The 22,617-nt window shown below is 32.3% G+C and overlaps 1 protein-coding gene across 1 annotated transcript in view; it reads left to right on the top strand.

Annotated features, from left to right (window-relative positions):
* The first annotated feature begins 4,731 nt into the window (after positions 1 to 4,731).
* The window catches only part of LOC140448214 (uncharacterized), a 70,689-nt gene continuing 52,803 nt past the window's right edge, over positions 4,732 to 22,617 (top strand). The window contains exon 1 of the mRNA XM_072541322.1: positions 4,732 to 4,826. The gene's annotated coding sequence lies outside the window, so the exon portion shown is untranslated. The remainder of the gene's footprint in view (positions 4,827 to 22,617) is intronic.

Consider the following 22,617-nt stretch of genomic DNA (forward strand, 5'->3'; position numbering starts at 1 on the left):
AATTATATGAGTGTATAGCGACTAAAAGTGCATCTTCTAAGTCACACTGGTTATGTTCTAAAAGATAACTTCGCAAAGTATCTGTTATCGTAGCATGGAAACGCTCAATTATACCGTTAGAGGCATGGTACTCAGACGAAGTAAGGTGCCATTCTATATTCAATGAATTAGTAAAACTTTGCACCTTTTTATTATTAAATTCACCCCAGTGATCTGACATAATCATCTTAGGAAGGCCGAAAAGCGAAAAATAATTTTTTAATTTACTAATTATGGTTTCTGGGTTTTTATCAGTTAAAATATACGCTTGTGCAAATTTTGTTAAATTATCTATAACGGTGAGCATTTTTTGTTTATCAAAAAAGAACAGGTCTACAGATAAAGCCTCAAATGGTTTCTCCGGAGAATGCCTTACATTAAAACCTTGAGTACGATTCCTACGATCAAATTTTGAGAGTTGACAAGTAGGGCATAAAGTAATAAATTCGGTTATTTCTCTATACATATTTTTCCATTTATAAAGTTGTCGAATTTTGTCTGCAGTTTCATTAATTCCTTTGTGATAATTACCCGGGTCGTTGTGATATTCGAAAATTATCCTTTGTCTATCTTCTATAGGCGGCATAGTAACGATATTTTTACAAATTATAAAGTTTACGTCTGGGTAAAGGAAACTGAGCATTTTATAATAAATATTACTTTCAAAATAAGGTATGCAATAAGTTTTATTTCGAACTAATACTAGTTTTTTTAAAAATTTTGAATAAAATCCTTTGTATAAAAAGGTATATAAAAAACCCAGTTGGGCTATGTTAAATTGGCAAAACGTTTTCGGAATAAGTATTCCATCATCAGTACCAAGTTAATACATGGATGTAGCCACTAAATATGGGGTTACAAACCCTTTAAAAATTGCTAATTGAAATTTAGTTTACATAATGTCTGTTTTACAATTTAGATGGTAAAGTTACCGTTGGATTGGTAACATGGCGACATATGACTCTGCAATAAGTTGCAAGTCCTGAGACGGTATGTCTACGAGGACTTCAATAAAGCAACTGTTTAGTTGCTTTATTGAAGTCCTCGTAGACATACCGTCTCAGGACTTGCAACTTATTGCAGAGTCATATGTCGCCATGTTACCAATCCAACGGTAACTTTACCATCTAAATTGTAAAACAGACATTATGTAAACTAAATTTCAATTAGCAATTTTTAAAGGGTTTGTAACCCCATATTTAGTGGCTACATCCATGTATTAACTTGGTACTGATGATGGAATACTTATTCCGAAAACGTTTTGCCAATTTAACATAGCCCAACTGGGTTTTTTATATACCTTTTTATACAAAGGATTTTATTCAAAATTTTTAATATATGGTATACAGCCAAACACAGGAACTTAGTTTCCTTGTGGAGTTTTTTTAAAGTATTAAAATTCTCAAGGCATTGGTGTGGCTTAATTTTAACTATAGTAATCTCTCTACTACGATTTTCGTTATATAACTTTAATATTTTTTCAAAATCCGAGTCACCAACAGTGGGAAAATTATCATTGATTATTTCGAAATGATTTACATTTCTGTCATTCTCATCGTATAGATATAAAATATTCTTATTGTTAACGTCTAAGATTTGCTCATTAGAGTAGGAAAAATTATTGAAATTTAAGTTAGTTTTAATATTCTCAAATTCGGTATATTCATTTTGTTTTTGATAGACATGGTTTAATCGAATTCTTGGCAGAGCTTCTAATTTTAGTTTATTTACAATAGTAACGATTTTTTCAGTTAAGTCAATAAAATTATTACTTCGGACTTGATGTTCGTGTATATTATTTACACTAAGTATATTATGTTCCTGATCATATTGAAACAATGGGATTTCCTCGCGATTAGCAAATAAAGTATTTAAACCAAAGTCAATAACACATTTATTCTTTTCTAAAAAATCATAACCAAGTATTCCATCAAAAGGAGAATTTATGTCTACTATATAGAATTTTTGAACACCCGAAAATAACTTAAAGTTTACGCTCTTTGTAACTTGAATTGGTTCGTTATTAATACCAAATATTTCAAAATTTTCATGATTAAAGTGATAAGAGTCTAAAATTTTACCTGGTTTCAATATTGATATAGCTGCCCCTGAATCAATTAATAATTTGATATTCAAATTTTTAATATGCGCGTAAAGAAGCGGTTTATTTGGTACTTGGTAAACTGTAACGTTGTCAGCGGCACTTGCTCTAAGAAAATCCTGATCAACTTCGATTTCTATTTCTTTTTCTGAACTATCGTTGTCGCAATAGGTATTATGAACAACATTGTGAGATTGTGGTTTACGATAACATTTTTCTGCTTTATGTCCATATTTATGACAAACAGTGCACTTTGGAATGGTTAATTTAATTGGTGGATTTATCGATTGATTTGTTGAACCGGGATCAGAAAATGTTTTTTGCGTAGAAATTTTGTTATCATTATTTATATTTAATTTAGAAAAATTGTCATTTGTTTGTTTGAAATATTGTTGGTTTTCATAATCGTTTAAAATTTGCTTAATTTGAATTAACGAACTAGGATTTAAAGAGCGAAGCATTTGACACAAAGGTTCTTTTATGCCCGTAATAGTGGTCAGAATTGCAGTTTTACTGTGAAAATTATTTAAACATTTTTTCTCAACATTGTTCAAATTTGAATCGTATTTGATAACTTTATTGATTCTTATTAATTGTTTTTCAATTCTATCAACGAAATTTGTAGGTTTTTCATTAGAACGTTGCTTAAAATGACATAACTCAAAATTTAGACAGTGCAAATCCAAATTTTCACCAAACTGAGAAAGGAGAGCATTTTTTATCTCTTGCCATGTCGAAAATTCTTTCGAGCCAATGAAATCAAGAGCTTTTCCCTCTAACCTGCTTTTTACAATAAAAGGAAAAATTTGCAATTCCGCTGGGTCAAATTTTGCAAAAATGAAATCAACAGAATCTATAAAATAATGTAATTTTGAAGAGGACCCATCAAAAACATTTATAAGCTTGATAGCTTTGTCACAATTAATATAATTATTAGAAGTGGTAGCGGAAATTATTGGCGTAGTTGCTGTTACGTCGTTAGTTGCCATTGTATTATCAAAAATAAATTAAACAATTAAAAAAAATGCAAATACTAGATATGATAGCTTAAAAGTTTGAAAATTGCGAAACAGAGTAAATAAAAAAAAATGAAAACAAATAAAAAATTAATATAATTCGACTAACCTCAAGTACTTCCGTGAGAACGTGGCTTTATACCGGAACGGGTCGAAAACGTTGCAGAGTCTCAGCTTAAGTGGATTTACACTGGAACGGGTAGAGAACGGGTGGAGAACGTTGTACCTTCTGGATCAACTGGGTTTACACTGGAACTGGTCGAAATTCTAAACTGTTTGTAGTCGGAATGGTAGCCGAGATGTTGCTTCTTCTGTGGAAATGCTTCACCGTTTCCAGGGTCGAGTGGCTTTTCACTAAAGCTGGTTGAGAAGATTTCACGAAGTTGCTAGTTGCGCCTCCCCAGAACTTCCGAATTACTTTGTGGCTTTACACAACAAGTGGCCTTACACTTGGAATTCTTCGAAGTTGCTTACGGGTTCATTCAGTTTTCCTTCCTCGTGGCCTTACACTCGGAACTCAAATACTAAGTCACTAATTCTCCAATTTTCCAATTAACGATAAATATCGATTAAAAAAAGGCTTTACTTTTTCTAATTGGAAATTCTACTGACTGCGCTACTTTTATTCTCTATAAAATGATGTGTGTTCGTTGGAGAACGTAACTCTGAATGATATGCACAAATTTATTTAGATGTTAACAGTTTAGGGTATAAAACTATACTAACTTAAGAATTACAAACTATATCCTAAAAACCTCTCATAGTTCTTGATAATATCGTAAACACCTCGAGATACTCAGCGTGGATGTTTATCATCTTCTAAGTAGTCTGAATATTGAGATAAAACACACACACACACACACAGTGGCGTGCTCGCCATAACAAATATTTATCTCTCTCGAGATAAATGATCTCAAATCGTTTGATTTGAGTGATTTAACGATTACCAAATCTATCCCCTAATCTATCAAAGGGTAATTGCCAAAAAAAAATTCTAATAATTAACTCCAATTAATCTTCAAATAAACAAATATTTACTCATTCTTGTTTTATATAAATCAAAAATTGCAGAATTCATAGCATAATATAAACAAAATGTACTTTTCTAAAGCTTTATCTTTTTATATTTAAAGCATACAGCATCTACATTATAAAATCATGCCAACACTGCTAAACCGAAATTGCTTGATCCATGTTTGACATTTGCGACTATAATCAGCTTGTACTTTCGGTAAACTCAAACGAATTTTTTTCTTCTCTAACATAACACACTTTCACAGATTTACAATATTAAAAGCATTTTATGCCCTTAAACAATTTATTTTCTAAATATCCACATTTTTTAAAAACATTCTTAAATTTCGAGATTTTTCAACTACCTATTACAATAATTATCCTTTTCTGAATATTTCAGTCTTGCACTTCAGAATCAGTTTACGCGCCATACTCAACCGCTAAGATATCAATCACCACAAAATATTACTAATAGCGCCACAAAACGACGAAACAAAACGAAAACGAGTCAGTTGTCAGTGCAGTTTGCAGTTTCGGCGGTGGTTTCGCGTTCGAATTAGTAAGAGTAATAATTGTATTTGAGTAAATTGAGTATGTAGGATGTAAGCTCAACCTGAAAGGAAGTGGTGGAAATAAAGTCGTGATTGTGATAAAAGGTAAGCATTTTTGTACATAATAGATACCTAAGGATTGTAACACTTTCTAATATTTTTTTTTAATCTAATGTTATTTCTACTTTGATTTTGATTTCATTATTTAGGTCTCAACCGTAATTTAACTATGATCTATTTCTACACGTGTGTATTTGTTGGGTTTTATACTATTCCCTAAATGTTAACTATCTTCCGTTGAAGTTTCGTTTTAAATATCCAACTAAATTCCATACATTTTAATTTTTTCGTATTTTTTTGTTTGTCTTGTGTTACTTTTGGAATGTCGCTTGAACGAATTTTGTTTTTCTAAATTTGTTGCCTCTTACGGTTTGCTTTTCATTATTTGATGTGATATATTAATTCTAATTCATTTTTCTTGTGTGATAAAATATGTTTCATTTTTGAAAAAAATCTCGCTTTTTTTCAAAAAATGTGTCATTTTTCAATCGCTATGTGTCATGACTATTTTAATCGTTTTGCCTTTATACGTACCTTACTATGTTTTCTTAAATAGGTAAATCCTTTTATTTCTGTGTTCATTTTCACCCTGTATAAACTGTGTTTGGCTCTCATGATTTTTCTTTTATTTCTATTCTGCTACATTCTAGTCTCATCTTTTTTGTGCGTCTTTGTTCAATCGTCCAACCGCTTTTATAAGTTTTAAGTTTTTATTGCCATATTACCTCCGGTAAGTGGTTGCTTAAATTAGGATTACCATCAGATTGGCGTTATAAAGCTTTGTTTTTCTCTGAATATACCCTAAAATGAAAGTACCTTTGTCTATTCGAAATTTGTGTTGTGTAGTACTTCCAATACATAATTATTTAATAGAGTGGGTAATTTAATTTTATGTACTAAAATTATTCGAATACATATTATAATTCATAGTGTAGATTATTTAAATTTGATATTTTTATTTGGCGCTTTTGGAAAAGTGATATGTTTAATTTTCTTAACAATAAACTGTTTCTTCTTTGAAAATCTAGAAGTGCTATCGATATCGTAAATAACAAAGAGTCATTGTTTCATTTTTAAAAATATGCGATCTCAGCTAAATAGCAGGTAATAAAACACAACCGTTTATGGCATTGTTCCTTTTTTAATATTCGTAAACCGCTAGACCTGTCAACTGACCGAGTTTTATATAATTATGTCAGGATTAGCAGTTTTTTGTTTTGGCTGATCATTTTTTTTATCTAGCGTAGTGTCTACTATCTTTCATTCGTCATCCTCTCTTCGCCTTCACTCTTGTGCGAGATGAGTTTTTATCATTACATTTCTCCACATTTTTTAATGTTTTGTAAAACCGCTATTATTTATATACATGTCTTAGTCTTTTGGGTGGTTATCGTAGCTTGTACGATAACCACCTCCACTCACCTAATCTTTTAGAGAAATTAAATTTTCACCTGACTTCTGTTCTTCTGATTTGCAAGGTTGTCATTCCGCCAGGGTGCTTTCCTATTGAAATACGTCACAATCTTCGGACAATTGTCTTCGAATGGAAAGATAACAACCTCTTGATATTGTTCGGCAGTCATGTCTAGGTCCAGTGTATGCCTTATCGTCCCTTTAAGCCTGCCTAAACAATATTCCAGGTGTCTTTGACGCTTCCCAGTCTGCTGTATTGAGCTTTCTTGACAGGCTCATTTACAGGCGTTCCAAAACAGATGTGTGTGCTGTATAACCTAGTTGGTTTGACGAGATTTCAGTTTAACTTCTGTTATATCGCAGAACTCACCTCCTTCCTTTTTATCCATCCTGTTAAAACTCTGTTTTTTGATAGTTTGTCTCTATTGTAGCATTTGCCTAATTCCCTTTCAGTATGTCATAACATCACATCAACAGCATACCTTAAGAATCAGTTCACATTGTACTTTTCCTGTTATCTTCTTTTTTTGCTTGTTAACTTGTCTCGGTCGTAATCTTTTCGTGCTTCTTACTTTCTTTATGTTGCCTAATGCCCCATAAGTGGGTTTTCAATACATATTCTCAAACTCCAGATACCCTTTAAATACTTCCTCTTGTATTGTATATTGTAGTGACTTAATTAGTCAGTATTAGAATTGTCCCAACTACCAAGTTATCTGTTATATGATCCAACTATTCCTCTTGCATAGCCATCGCCTTCATTTGATGCTAGTGATCAACATACTCTGTATCATTTGCAATTCTAAAGAGTTCAATTGATTCTTATCTTGTCCATTTTGTAACTTTTTGAAGCTAAGATATTAGGTATCTTTCTACGCATCTCTATCTTCAATGTTGACCTTCATTGTCAACTGATCAAGTGCATATTTTTCGTTCAAGTTTAAAAGCTTCTTGTATGTGCATCTGGTACTGTAGGTAATGACCAATATAATCACTATTTTCTACTTATATTCTCGATTGTTGACCTTTGGTACCAGTCGATCTGTTCAAAAGTTATTTCATTAGTTCATTGCGCTTTATTCTGTCAAAGGCTCTTCCGAAGTTTATTGGGCATATGTATCTCTTTTTGTTGAGCTTTACATTTTTTACCATTAATACTTATTATAGTATTCAGTATTGTATTTATATGTCACTACACCACAATTTATTTTAATGAGAATATTCAATTTTACATTTGTTGACGTTTCGATTTCCAATCTAGAAATCGTTTTCAAAAAATATACATTAGTTTCGGGACTGAAAATCTAAACGTCAAAAAAAATGTCTTCTTCTTTTTTTTCTTTTTATATATGACTCTGTCTGTTTTTGAATGTGCCTCCAGTAAGTTGTCGTTCCATCGTTTTCGTGGTCTTCCTACTGATCGTCTTCCTATTGGGAAACCGTCTCTTGCCGTCTTTACTACTCTATTTGTTGTCATTCGGCTTATATGATCGTCCCATTCTACTCTTCTATTTCTTACTCAGTCCTTGATGTTCTCCACCTTACATCTACGTCATATATCTGTACTTATAGCTCTGTCCCATAGTGTCTTACCATCAATTTTTCCAAGTGTTTTCATCTCGGCTGTTTCTAACATCCTCTTTGTCCTCTCTGTGTCAGGCCTTGTTTCTGCCGCGTATGTCATTATTGGTCTGATGACTGTTTTGTAAATTATGCCTTTCGTTTCTTTCCCGATATTTTTATTTCTCCATATTGTTTCATTTAGGCAACCTGCGTCTCTGTTTGCTCTATTCACTTGATCTTCCACATCAGTTTCGAGCTTTCCGTAGCTAGATAATGTGATACCTAGATATTTAAACTCCATCACTTGTTCTATGGTCATACAGAAGGATCCTGAAGATGCCATGGACAGACAGTCACCAATGAAGAAGTACTGCGGAGAATGAACACAACTGCGGATTTGGTCAACATCGTGAAGAGCCGTAAGCTGCAGTACTTAAGACATATAATGAGAAATCAAGGCAGATACGAGCTACTTCAATGCATTTTGCAAGGTATAATTGAAGGAAAAAGGGCCCCAGGACGAAGAAGAATATCCTGGCTTGCTAACCTGAGAGCATGGTATAGAAAGACCTCAACACAGCTATTTCGTATAGCAACCAACAAAGTCATCATAGCCAAGATGATCGCCAACGTTCGGAACGGACAGGCACCCTAAGAAGAAGAACTTGTTCTATTATCTGACCTTTCAGCTCCAATTTACATCTTAGTAAATTTGTTGTTGTAACCATGCATTTTGTCTTTTTTGGGGAAATTAACATGTTAAATTTTCTGGCCGTTATATTAAATTGGTGCAGCATATGTTGTAAATCATCTTCACTTTAAGAGAGTAGTATTGCGTCGTCTGCATTCCAGATTATTTTAACTTGCTTTTCTTCCATTTGGTATCCTTTTTTAGTTCTTACTTTTTTTTATTATTTCATCCGTTTTGATTATTCCTAGATGTATCTCTCTTGAGTACAGTAAGTGGATAACATCTTTTAAGTGTAATTTTCTGGGTCCGATTTATATCCGTATTAGGATGCTTGATCTCCATTCTTGAGGAATTCTGTTTTGTTCTACGATTTTTTGGATTAGTTTTAGTAGTTGTTTGGTCAGATCTGGTCCTCCGTACTTTAGGAGTTTGGTATTCTGTCCTCTCCTGGTGATTTTCTATTTTTTAATTTCCTTAATGCTTTCTTTACCTCTTCCTCCTCAATGTTTATTTCTTCATTTGTCGTCACCTCTGGTTTTGGTGGTTTATTATCGTCACCTTTAGCAAATAAGGATCGAAAGTAGTCTACCCATGTTTCCTTCTGTATGTGTTTTGTTTTTATTAGTTCGTTCATCTCCTTTCTTTGTTCTCTGATCATTCTCCATATTTTTTTTGTGTTTCGTAGAAGTCGTGTTCCATCTGTTTTGAGAAACTCTGCCAGTGTTCCTTTTTTATTTTTCTAAGTTAAGTATTCGTTTCATTTCTGATTCGTTTATAGTGGTTGTATGCCTGTTGTGTTTGTTGTTTTCTGTATTGTAAAAAGGCTTTCTTATTTTCTTCACATTTTGTCTTCACATTGTCTCTAAACCATGGTGTTTTCTTTTTTTGATATGTTAGTGTTCGTTACTTTCCTCTCTCCAAGTGATTCGGTTGCTGCGTTAATTATGTTATTTTTGAGTTTTTCCTAGCTTTCCTCGATGTTATCGTTTTCTAATATTTCATTCCCAGAGATCTTCTCTGATATTCTTTTCCTGTATAAGCATTCCGTGGATTCCGTATTTAGTCCTTCGACTTTGATTTTTGTTTGTGTTGGCGCCGCTCTCTTGGGTAGAAAAAACAAATGTAAAATGCAATTCTCATTACAATCTATTGTGGTATTGTGGTTCAATCCCACGTAAATACAATATTTAACATTTAATAAGAGAAAAGAAATGTTTTGCAAAATAAATATTCATCAGTTACATACACAATTCTCAAATTAACTAATTGAATTTTTATAATCTATGCAACGAGGTACCTCAAATTAAAAAAAACATCAAGTTTCGTTGATTAGAACCAGAGACATTGTGACTTATTTTCAATTTATGAGTTCAGTTTTTGGAATAGTAAATCGAGAAATAAAAAAAACTGCCAACTTGGTTCTTAGGATCGTAGGATAATGAATTTGGTTTTAAAATTCGTGTAAAAATGCCGACATTTCGAATAAAAAAAATTAACTTCTTATATAAGTTATTTTAAATATTTAGAAGCTTAAAATCACAGTACTTTTTTAAACCTATTTCAGAATATTTAGCATAATTTTTTTATCAATAAATTTAGCTTTAATTTGATAAAATAAGGCTTTCTCTTCAATTTGGTGCCTTCAGAAGTGATTTATATCTAATAAATTACGCATAATAACGATGTAGATAAAAAATTTCTGAGAAAAACAATTTCAATTTTGCAATATCTTTTACGTGAAACGTCTTGAGATTTTTATAGCTGAATACATGTGATATTGTCCCTATTATCACGCAAATTTAAAGTTGTTTATGCATTTTTAGAAAGGTGTTTAGGAATTCTCAAAATATCGATTTTTGAAGCTGTTTTTGCACTAATTAAGCAACAAATTAACAATAATAAATAACTTTACAAATAAAGGATTTTTTTATGCTTTTTCAATAAAATTGTATCAATTTCCGATCTTCACCTTTAGTATTTAAAATCAAACTTATATTGTTTATATATTGTTTATAAGTAGAAAATGATGTTTAATCTTTTGCCTATTTTGTTTATTACTTATTGTTATCACCAAATTTATCAAAAGCAGTTATTAGATACCTGTATCAAAGAGTGTTACGAAAAAGGTTTTTTTATTTGCTAATTTCTCTGGGCTAAAAGTCTGATGGCATTTGTACTGATGTCTCTAAAAAACCTGTTATCATTAACATTGCTATAAGCGCATAGCTGACGAAGAAATATACGGAAGTTGAAACACTATGCACAAAAAAATTAAAGAAGTACAGAATACCAGAAAACAACCCAATAGTTGTAGACATTGCACAGGCATAGTTGCAGACATTGAAGGCCAGATTTTGACTACCATTGAAGATAAATTACGAAGATGGAAAGAATATATGCAAGAATTATTCGAAGATGCAGCACGAAGTCCGACTGAAATAAACAATCCCTACGGCCCTGAAATAACAAACGAAGAAGTAACTATGGGCATTAAACAGATTAAAGATGGGAAATCACCAGGATCTGATGAGGTGCATGGTGAAATTTTAAAGCTATTAGATGCACACCAAATCACAGCTCTTACGAAACTATTCAACAGCATCTACGAGACTGGTTACTTACCAAAAGACTGGCTACTATCAATATTTATTCCACTTCCTAAAAAACCAAACGCTAGAAAATGTGAAGAAAATAGAATAATTAGTTTGATGAACCATGTACTTAAAGTACTTCTTACTATCATTCACTCGCGCATATACACCAAATTAGAAGAACACCTGAGTAAAGTTTAATTTGGATTCAAAGCAGGACTTTGAACGAGGGAAGCACTTTTTAGTTTGCAAGTTCTAATACAAAGATCCAGGGATGTCAACTGCGATGTGTATGCATGTTTCATTGATTTCGAGAAGGCATTTGATAAAATCCCACATGGGAAACTAATCGATATCCTAAAAACATCACGACTTGATGGTAAGGCTATAAGACTGATCTCAAACTTATATCTCCAACAAAAAGCAACAGTATGATTAGAGAATGAACTGTTCGAGATCTTCACAGTCGAAAAAAGAGTTAGACACGGTTGCATATTGTCACCGGCATTATTTAACATATACCCTGAAAGGATCTTTAGAGAGGCCTTGGACGAATCAGAAGATGAGATTGCTGTAAATGGCCAACTGATAAACAATATTAGATATGCAGACGATACAGTGTTGCTGGCAGATAGTGCGCAGGGGCTCCAAAGGATGATTGATAATGTTGTAGAAGAATGTAACAAATACGGCCTAAAACTTAATTGCAAGAAGACAAAAATAATGATCATTAGTAAGAACACCAACATAAACGTCCAAATTACAATAGACGATACACCGTTAGAAAGAGTGGAAAAAATATTCTATTTGGGCTACAATATTAACAATACTTGGGATCACAGCTACGAAATAAAAACTCGTATTGAAAAAGCCAGAAGCTCTTTTAACAGCCTTATCAATAATATATTTATAAGAATTCTCAGATGTTAGGTTTTTAGTGTCCTCCTCTATGGAGTAGAAAGTTGGAACCTTACAGAAGATGCCATAAAACGATTAGAGGCATTTGAAATGTGGTGCTACCGACGTATGTTATATACACCTCATATCGCTCACTGGAAGCAATAGTGGCACATCTTAAATTGTTGCTCATTTGAGTTTTAATACTTAAAATACCTAGCTTTTGAAGCTCTACCTTCTAAAAATACTGGCATATACATAGCTCACTCATTCCCCGGTAGATAGCGCAAATGACGTTATTGACTTTCGCGCATTTTTGCCACATCTGAGGAGCAACACCGGCTCAACAGTTTAGTACGTCGACAACCCTCTACAAGTGCACAAGGTGAGAGCGTGCAATAGTGGCATATTGATTTAGTTGGGTAAGTTTTAACAATTATCATAATTTTATTGTGACAATAATGGCACTTTTAAAAGTGCCGCTATTGCATGTGTATATTTATATTAATAAAGATTTATTTGTGAAGCATCTTCAATAATTGTGCCATTAATGCTAATATTTTTAGAGACTTACTGTTTACAAAGTAGAAATTTATAAATTGTACCACTATTGACAATGAAATTTAAATAACTTTTAGCAAAATTTTAGTAACTTTGTTTTAGTAATTACTATTTAATACATTCATTTTGCATAATATCTTATTTCCTACTGTAAACAAAATCACACCTCAAAGCCAAACAGGGTCGTACTTTTTTAAACACCAATAAAGTAAAATGTTTCTCTTATTTTATAGTTTATTTTTATGAACGAGAGAGTAATTAGCATAATTTTAACTGGTAGCTCCGACCACTCCATGGGTGTGCTCAAGATTAATTGAAAAATTACTTTGAATAATTGTAAAAAATAAATTAATTATTTCAGTGTTATAAAGTGTTATGTGTATGTAAACAAAAGTGACCTCTTTTATCACACACTATATTAGAACTGACTGGCCTACATTAAAAAGGGTTTTAAAAAATTCACATTTTTTTTAGAAAAAGAGTTTTTAAAACCGTCTAAGGTATGTTAAATAGATGAATAAAAATATTAATATAAAACTTACAGCTACTTGTTACAAATCCAAATCAGATTCAGAAGATGAACTTTCAGAACCAAGATTTATAATAACTGGCTCGATCATTTTATCAGTAATATTGTCCAGCTTCCACATTTTTTCCTCTTCTTTAATAGTGTGATTTACTGCCTTTTTCCAATTTTCAGGTTTTACATTATTTACGGCCTCCAAAAACAACTGTTTAACATCATGAATTTTAAAAGTGGTATTTTTTCTTGAAACTTCACTCTTTATCTGTGCCCATACCAGTTCAATCGGGTTTAATTCACAATGATATGGTGGGGATCTAAGTACTGTCATTCCACGATTTTTGGCAATTTCATCAATTTCGTATTTTTAAAATTTTTCTTTATGAAGGGCACACAACGAATAAAGTTCCTTTCTTATAGATCCGGGATGGTACGTAATATTTTTTGAACTCAGCCAATTCTGCAAGTCTTTTTTTAACCACTTGGTTGTGGGCAGTCCTTCTATAAGTCTGGAGTGATAACTTGCATTATCCATTATTATTACACAGTTCTTAGGAAGAAGATCTATCATTTGTTCGAACCATTCTTGAAAGACATCAGCGTTCATGTCTTCATGGTAGTCACCGGTACGAGTTGATTCAAAAGTTAATAAACCACCTTCAACAAAACCGTCTGAACTGCCAATGTGTACTAGTATCAGCCTGCGTCCCTTTCCTGATGGTGGGTTTAAACCAGTAGATAAGTTATTTACAAAAGCGTGCCTTTGACTTGTAACAGTTTCATCCTGCCAAAATTTATTTGATGTATGATCCTCGTTGATCCATGTTTCATCAAGATAAAATATTTTTCTTTTTTGGTTTCTCATTTCCTTTATGGTTCTTAGAAAATGTCTTCTCCATATGACAATATCGCTTCTTTCTAATAAAATAGACTTTCTGGGATTCTTTTTCCAGCGGAAGCCTATTTCTTTTAAAAGTTTCCATAACGTACTTCGACTCATTTCTGGGTAATCCTTATCATCTTGAACTGAGACAAGAACTTTATCCAATGTTGGAAATTCTTGTCTAAAGAAGAATTCATGCACTTTCCGTCGAAGTCCTTCTTTAAAATGATATTCTATTTGAAATTTTGGTTTCCCTGGAGCATTACGTGGCATTTGAAAACTACCACATTTCTCTTCTTTAATAACTCTGTAAATCGTAGATTTCCCAACACCAAGTGTACTGCTAACTAACTCAACGGTCTCATCAACACTTTCACATAAACGTTTGTCTGTAAATGATTTAAAACAATTAAATATTAATGTTTTTTCATTAACTGTTAGAGGACCAATTTTTCGGCGTTTACACGGCACTTCCAAATTTTCCATAACACTAGTATACACAATAAACTGCACCTTGCAACTGAAGTACCTACTTTTAGTGAACTGTTAAGAATTTTGAATACGCCACTTGGACCTTCCTATATACAAAATGGAAAAACCCACTATCACATTGTCTGTGGAATAAGTTTAGAAGGTAATTATCTAGTCAATTACTGTCGTAGATTCCTGGAATTAAAGAATTAAATGTTTGATTGTTGAAACCCTTACTTCGTGGAATGCACTCATTTCAGATAAAATAAAACGTTTTATTTTATCTAAAGAATTAAACTTTATTTTGCAAATAGGCAAAGAATTAAACTTTATTTTGCAAATAGATAAAATAAAACGTTTTATTTTATTTAAAGAATTAAACTTTATTTTGCAAATAGGTAGGTACTTATTAAACCTTTAATGGTTATATATAACCAATAAAATAAACATCTTACATTTCTTGCAAATTCATTAGTACCTGTTAACCTCCATCACTCCGACACTGGCAACCTTATTTAGGGATTAGTAACCCTCACAACTATTGTATTCTATTCTGCTCCAACCTTTATACCTGGTGGTCATAGTCAATTTAAAATTGTTTTCCTATATACTTCTGTAAACTTGTTGACAAATATCTGTTTTTCATTGAGTCACCCGTATCAACAGTTTAGGGATTTGCATACATAATTTATTGTTTTATTACTCTCTCATACATAGAAATACACTATAGTGATAACCGCAAGGTATGTTTACTTTTAATGAATATTTTGTTTTTGGATACTAGAAGTTCACTACACACTATAAAACTTATAAAAAATAACATGACCCAGTAAATAACAGTAACTATGTATGTATAACACACCAATATGCTACAATTTGAATTTAATCAAACTGAAAAGTTTGGACCTGTAAAGTGAGACAGTCTCGTTTAAGGCGATAAATCATAGTTAATAGTCTCTTGACAAATATTACAGAAAGCGAATACATACCAACACGTGTCTTTGTTATGTTTATACATAGTTGGGAATTTGCTGAATGAATAAATAAGTTTGTTTTTTGAATTTTGTAAGGTTGCATCAGTATTTTTTTTTAGTTAATACATCAAAGATGAATTCTTATTCAAGAGGTGCAAAACTGTTGGACGCTGTAGGTATCAAATTATTGAGATCTGTCGATGCCGACGATAAAAATATTTGGAAGATTGCACCACTCGTTTCAGAGCCAAGTGATGTCGAGAATAAAAATAAAAATTCTTGTGAGAGTGCTATTGAATTTGAACAAGAGACCCTCCACGTTGAAACATTAGAAAACAAGTCATTTGAAAAAACTAGCGATGTTCAGTTACAAACTGCTGTAATAATGGAAATAGAAAATATTTTGTTGGAAGAAGTTGAAGGAATAAAAGATTTGCACACATCTAAAAAAGAAAATTCAATAGAAAACCCAATTTTTTCTTTGATAAATGAAAACACCCCTTTCGAAGAAGATGAAGGTGCCGGTTTTTCAGATGACTCTATTGCAGATCCAAACTATGAAGACGACACAAACACATCTTCAAGCAGCGACGAAAATGTACCAATAGGAGTTTTAAAAGAAAAAAATGTGGAAGAAGAACCTGAGGCGAAGAAGAAAAGTAGGAAGAGAAAAAGGATGCCTGAAAATTGGAAGAGAAACCAAGCCAAAACTTTAAGAAATAGCGGCAAGCCATATAAGACACTTAATAAAGGTCAACAAATAGCGGCCAGAGAAATTAAACCACCATGTGGAGAACATTGCAGATTTAAGTGTGCGACTAAATTTTTTATGGAAGAAAGAGAACAGCTATTTAGCAAATACTGGGGTTTGAGCAATATTGAGAAGCAAAGAGCATTTATTTCGACACTAATGCAAGAAGTTATGAAAACTGAGACCAGCTTAAATAAAAAACGAACAAATAACAATGCATTCTATTTTCTAAAAAATAATCATAAAATTCGAGTATGTAAGATATTTTTTGTATCCACTTTGGGAGTAACAAGCCGTTGCATTAGAAGTGTAATAAGTGGAAGAATAGAAGGCAGTTTCGAAGAAAAAAGAGGAAGACATGGAAAGCAAAAAAATAAGTCTGGCGCCAAAATTGATATTCGTGCCCATATTGAATCAATTCCGAAAATCGAAAGTCACTATACAAGAGCACGTTCTGAAAAACAGTATATTGAAGGAGGAAAAACGATTACAGATTTATACCGAGACTATAAGAATTTGTGCCTAGCCGAGAACAAACAATTTGCCAGTCTAAGTACATACAGGGATGTATTTAATTATGAATACAACTTGGCATTCTTTGTTGCTAAGAAGGACCAATGCCAAAAGTGCGTTGCCTTTGAAAATGCGGATGAAGAAGAAAAGAAAGCGATGGAAATTGACTACTTATCACACCAACACGAAAAAAAATTAAGCAGGGCAGAGAAGCAAGCGGACAAGGATAAAATATCTGAATCTTATAAGGTTGCTTGTTTTGACTTAGAAGCTACATTACCAATTCCAAAAGATAATGTGTCCACGTTTTATTATAAGTCCAAACTTTCTATGTACAATTTTACAGTTTGCGACCTGGCGAGTAAAGGGCAGGGCTCGGTTTATTGTTTTATGTGGCATGAGGGACAGGGAAAACGTGGACCTAATGAAATAGGGTCATGTCTCTTAAAATATCTGCAACGAAAATCCGAAGAATACGAGGGAAATAATTTGGAAATTGTATTTTATTCAGACAATTGTTCGGGACAACAGAAAAACAAATTTGTACTAGCAGCTTACTTTTATGCATTAGCCAATTACAGTAAAATAAAATCAATTACTCATAAGTACCTGGTTTCTGGATATACTCAAAATGAGGGAGACAATGTCCACTCCCTCATAGAAAAAAATATAAAAAGGAGTCTTAGATCAGGGCCAATTTCAACACCAGATCAGTACGTAACATTAGTGCAAACGGCAAGGAAAACCGGAGAACCCTTTAAAGTAGTGGAAATGAGTTACGATGACTTTTTTAATATAAAAAATTTAACTTTGGAAACCTCCTTTAATTTTACTAAAGACTCTTTAAATGATACTGTGAAGTTTAGTGAAGCATGCGTGTTTAAAGTTGAAAGAGATAATTTGGATCAATTTTACTATAAGACATCATTCGGTCAGTCTGAATATAGAGCTGTTAGTATTAAACCAAGAAAAAAAAAACAACACTGTCTCTCTGAATTTTAGAAACATAAAATTAGAATATGCTTACAAAGCGCCTCTAGAGATACCCAAAAGAAAATATGAAGACCTAATCGAATTATTGCGGACCAATGCTATTAAAAAGTGCCATGCACATTTTTACAACAGTCTCAAACCCTGTAAAGAATAATAATCAACCGCAACAAACTTTGCGTTGTTGTGTTGAGATTTTTTCTATTTAAACAGAACAAGAATGCACTATTTTTATATTGTGTTTGTTTTATTACCTTTTTTGCAAACTATAATTTTAATGTATTGTCGCACACTTAAAAGCTGTAACAGTGTGTTCAAAATAAGTTAAAAACATATTTTAAAGGGTTGATTTAGTTGTTATACAAAAATATTTTTAGGTAGTATTTTTCTTTTATGGCTATAGTTGTAGCTTTTTGTTTTTTATTTACTATACTAATAGAAACTTATGCAGTCATTTTTTTCAAAATATTTAGGTTTTTTATTGTTAGAGTTTGTTTCTTTTCATTTTTCTAGAAATAGTGTATTATTACAGAAACAAGTAATATTTTGTAATATTTTGTCGAATAAAAATCCCAATAAAAGCATTTTTTATTTATTTTTATATTCTTCGTCTTCAATTTGTTACTTATTTTAATAACTATTTTAAAAAATATATAAATGGCAATAATGGCACATTTTCAATAATTTAAATTTGTTTCTTAAAAATAAAAACAAAAAAAATAATTTTTTATCATTTTATATGTAATTTTTTATAAATAACAAGATATGAGAAAAATATTTACAACTGACATAAAAATATTCACGAAAATCTCAATTTACTATTTTTAAATTACAAAACTTTAATTTCCCACAAAGTCTAATTTATTAGATGTGCCATTATTGCATCCAGTGAGCGATATATACACCACACAAGTAACATAACTATTCTCCGGAGGCTAAGAAAAGACAAAGAAATTATTAACACCATAAAAAACAGAAAATTGGCTTATTTTGGGAACATCATGCATAATAATAAATATCGACTTCTACCGTTGATTCTACAAGGCAAGATTGAGGGTAAGAGAGGCCCTGTACGTAGACGTATATCCTGGCTGGTCAATCTTAGGAAGTGGACTGGTCTAACATCAACTGATCTATTTAGAGCTTCTGTGAATAGATTAAGATGAGTCAATGTGGTCGCCAACATCTCTAGAAGATAGGCACATTTAGAAGATAAGGGGAAAGCCTAGCATTTGATATTGTAGGCGGCGAGAAAATCTGAGTAACATAATGGTTTGATCTGGACGTAGCAATATCTTAAATGAAATCGGGAATACCGTATGGATGATGACTTTGGTTTACACGATATCCAGATGTAGGTATAAAGTACATTTCGGTCCAGATTTGTGGTAGTTGTTTGGAATGCTAACAATTGCTGTCCGCTACCGAAGAAAAGTCTGGACCTGAACACGCGCTGAAGTAGGTACTACCAAAAATGATAGGAATACCCTAAATAAATAATCCTTATTTCTCTTATCTTTTTAAAACTCTCAATTCTGAACCAATATACGTCTTTTCCCATATTTCCTTTGCCCTGTATTATATTCATTGTATAGGTACGGCGTAGGATACTGTATGTACGGTAGGAATTATTGTTTTCTTTTTTTACCATTATTTAGTATCCACTCTTTGACACTAATAAGTGTACTAACAGACATTTAATTAAATGCATATTAATATTCAGGGGAAATTATAGAAAATTGTCCATTGAAAATTTCCGGTACATTCTTGAAATATTGTCACATAATTATGTCTTTAGTAATTAATTCATATTAACTTATAGTTAAAAAACTAGCGACCCATAGTTAGGTAATATAATTAGTAAAATATTTATCATTTGTTTCCGAACAGTTAAAATTGGTCCCATTATTATTAATACGTATTTCCCGACCTGTTATCGAAATCTGCTGACAATTCAAAATTCAAATCGACGTTTGAGTTTAAAGTACCTCTTGACTTGCTGACAGAAAAATGTTGATACTTACATAAATTCTAATTGATATTTTTCTCAAGCACTGCACTTTTAACTATGAGTCATTCTCGATAGGCTATCCGATTTCAGAAAAAAAAGTGGCTGTTAAATATTTTTACATAAAATTAGGAAGGATTTTATTAGACCAGTGACGTGGAATAGTAAAAAGGAGATGATAAAGTAGTCGGATAAAGTAGCATTAATTAGGTGTGTCAGCTTAACTATGGCTTTTCGTGGTAGATTTTTTAATAATTCTCCTGTTCATATCATATCCTGGAGCTTTCTTAGGATTTATATTCATTTTTATCTTTTGCTGATACTTCTCTAAATGATGTCAACGTTTATTATTTCTTCAGTTTGGAATGATTCTTCCCATCTCAGTTCTTCACCATCATTGTCGTTGGATTTGAACGTGCTTTCTTAATGATCTGCAAATCGTTCTGCTTTCTATTCGTTACTTCTAGCCCATTTGTCGTTTTCCAACTTGATAAGAGGAGAATGAATAATTGATCTCTTTATTATTTTTGTTGCCTTCCATAACGAATAATCTGTGTTCTGGTCAGCTGTTAAATTACTTCCTTTTTTCTACTATGAGTTCTCTGATTTCTTTTGGATAGTTGTTCCCTTTTGTTCTAGAAGTTATTGTGGGAGTATTTTCCCAAGCTACCTGTTGGATATTTTTTATAAAAACTTCTAATTCGTCATCAAGGTGCCTCGTGTTTCTCAATGGCACAGCAAGATTAATCCTGTGTTCAAGGTTAATCTTGAAGCTCTACCAGTCAGTTTTTTTATTAGTCAATCTTGGATTGAACTCTTTTTTAAATAGCTGTATCACTCATAGTTAAAATTATCGGTGGATAATCAGAATTCATGTCCCAGCCGTTATTGATATCCAGATAGTTAGCTGAGATATTTTTGTAAATAAAGAAATAGATCAGGTCTGGAATTTTGTTCCTAACGGTAGGCCAGCATGTTGGTCTACCAGTAGAGATTACTTCACCCTTCTGTTCGTTAACAGCTGACAATACATAGTTCTTTTCCTTTAGTTGTAGTTAGCCTAGAGCCCCAGTGGGTATTCTTTGCATTAAAGTCGCCACCGATTATATATCTTTTTCCTAAAGTGTTCATAAACTCTTTATATTGTTCTCTTTTAATATAGTGTCTAGGAGGACAATATATTGAACTTATATTTACAGTATGTGTTTTCATCTTCACACAGACTGTTGTAGCTTATATGTGCTCAGTTGCTCACCTGGAAATTCAGGAATATTAACATTTAATTAAGTTAACTTCAAACATCATCATATAATATATATTGATAATGATATAATGATATATATAATATATATCATTTTCGCATCGATGCATTATGCTTTTACCATCAATTTAGCATCGTCTTGCAAAGTAGCATCTGTATATCGACGCTATTTTACAAGACCTTAATAACTTTTTTCCTGTACTTGTTAAAAGAATTTTAACCATCTCATTGAGTAGAGTTTTGATACCGTGTTGGTATCTTAAAATATCCGCTTTCTCTTTTTATCCCTTACTGAGTTATATAAGTTTATTTCAGAAAATGTTTGAGTCTAAAATGATGGTACAGTGAAAATATTATATATATTTAGTTCAGGGTTTTACCGTTTCCTCGCTGCCATTATATACATGAAAATGTATATCCCACTTTCATTATCAATCATTTTAGCATCAGAAATTTGGCATCGTTGTTGAATATAATATTACCCACAACGAAATAGTAAATTTAAGAATATATATATATTTTCTTCATCCACAAATCATTCTGGCATCATGTTTGGTTAAAAGTAACGGGTTTTGATATATTGCAACTACCTATTGTATCTTCGCTCCAATTGGTCCAGTCGCGACGTACAGCCCCTCAAATGATAGGATTTAACCAATAAAATACAATAAGACAGAAAAATCAAATATAGCAGCATGTCAAAAAGGCCTTAATTATATATCTTCGTTTCTATAAGTCCAATCGTGACGTACAGTATCTCAAATGACAGGATTTAACCAATTGAAAACAATTAAATACAAAAATTAAATACAGCAACATGTCAAAAGGGCCGTAGTCACGTATCTTCGGTCCCATTAGTCCAATCGTGACGTATAGTACCTGTAATGATAGGATTTAACATAAAGAATACAATGGGATAGAAAAATCAAATGCAGAACAATGTCAAAAGGGCCTTAGTTGTGTATCTTTGGTTCTATTAGTCCAATCATGACGTGCTGTACCTCAAATGAAAGGATTTAACAATTAAAATACAATGAGGTATAAAAATTAAATGGAGTAGCATGTCAAAATGGCCTTAGTTATGTATCTTCGGTCCTATTAGTCCAATCGTGACGTGCGATACCTCAAATGATAGCACTTAACCAATAGAATACAATGCCATAGAAATCAAATACAACATCACGTCAAAAGGGCCTTAGTTACGTATCTTCGTTTTTAGTGGCCCAATCGTGACGTACAGTACCTTAAATGATAGAATTTAACCAATTGAATACAATAAGATAGAAAAATAAAATACATCAGCTTGTCAAAATGGCCTTAGTTATGTATCTGCGGTCCTATTAGTCCAATCGTGACGTTTCGTACCTCAAATGATAGAATTTAACTAATAGAATACAATGAGATATAAAAATTGAATAGAGTAGCCTGGCAAAAGGGCCTTAGTTATGTATCTTCGATCCTAGGTGTCCAATCGTGACGTACAGTACCTCAAATGGTACCATTTAACCAATAGAATACTACGAAGTAGAAATCAAATACATTAACACGTCAAAAGGACCTAAGGTATATATAGGAGCAAACTCCTATATATGTTATGTCAAAAGAGCTTTAGTTGCGTATCTCCGGTCCTAAAGGTCTAATCATGACATATGGGGCCTAAAATGATAGGATTTAACGGAGATAATACGATGGTGGAGAGAAATTAAACATGGCGGCATCTAACAACACCTTAAAAACTGGCAGCAA

Source organism: Diabrotica undecimpunctata, chromosome 8 (assembly GCF_040954645.1).
Source record: "Diabrotica undecimpunctata isolate CICGRU chromosome 8, icDiaUnde3, whole genome shotgun sequence".
Taxonomy (NCBI): Eukaryota; Metazoa; Arthropoda; class Insecta; order Coleoptera; family Chrysomelidae; genus Diabrotica; species Diabrotica undecimpunctata.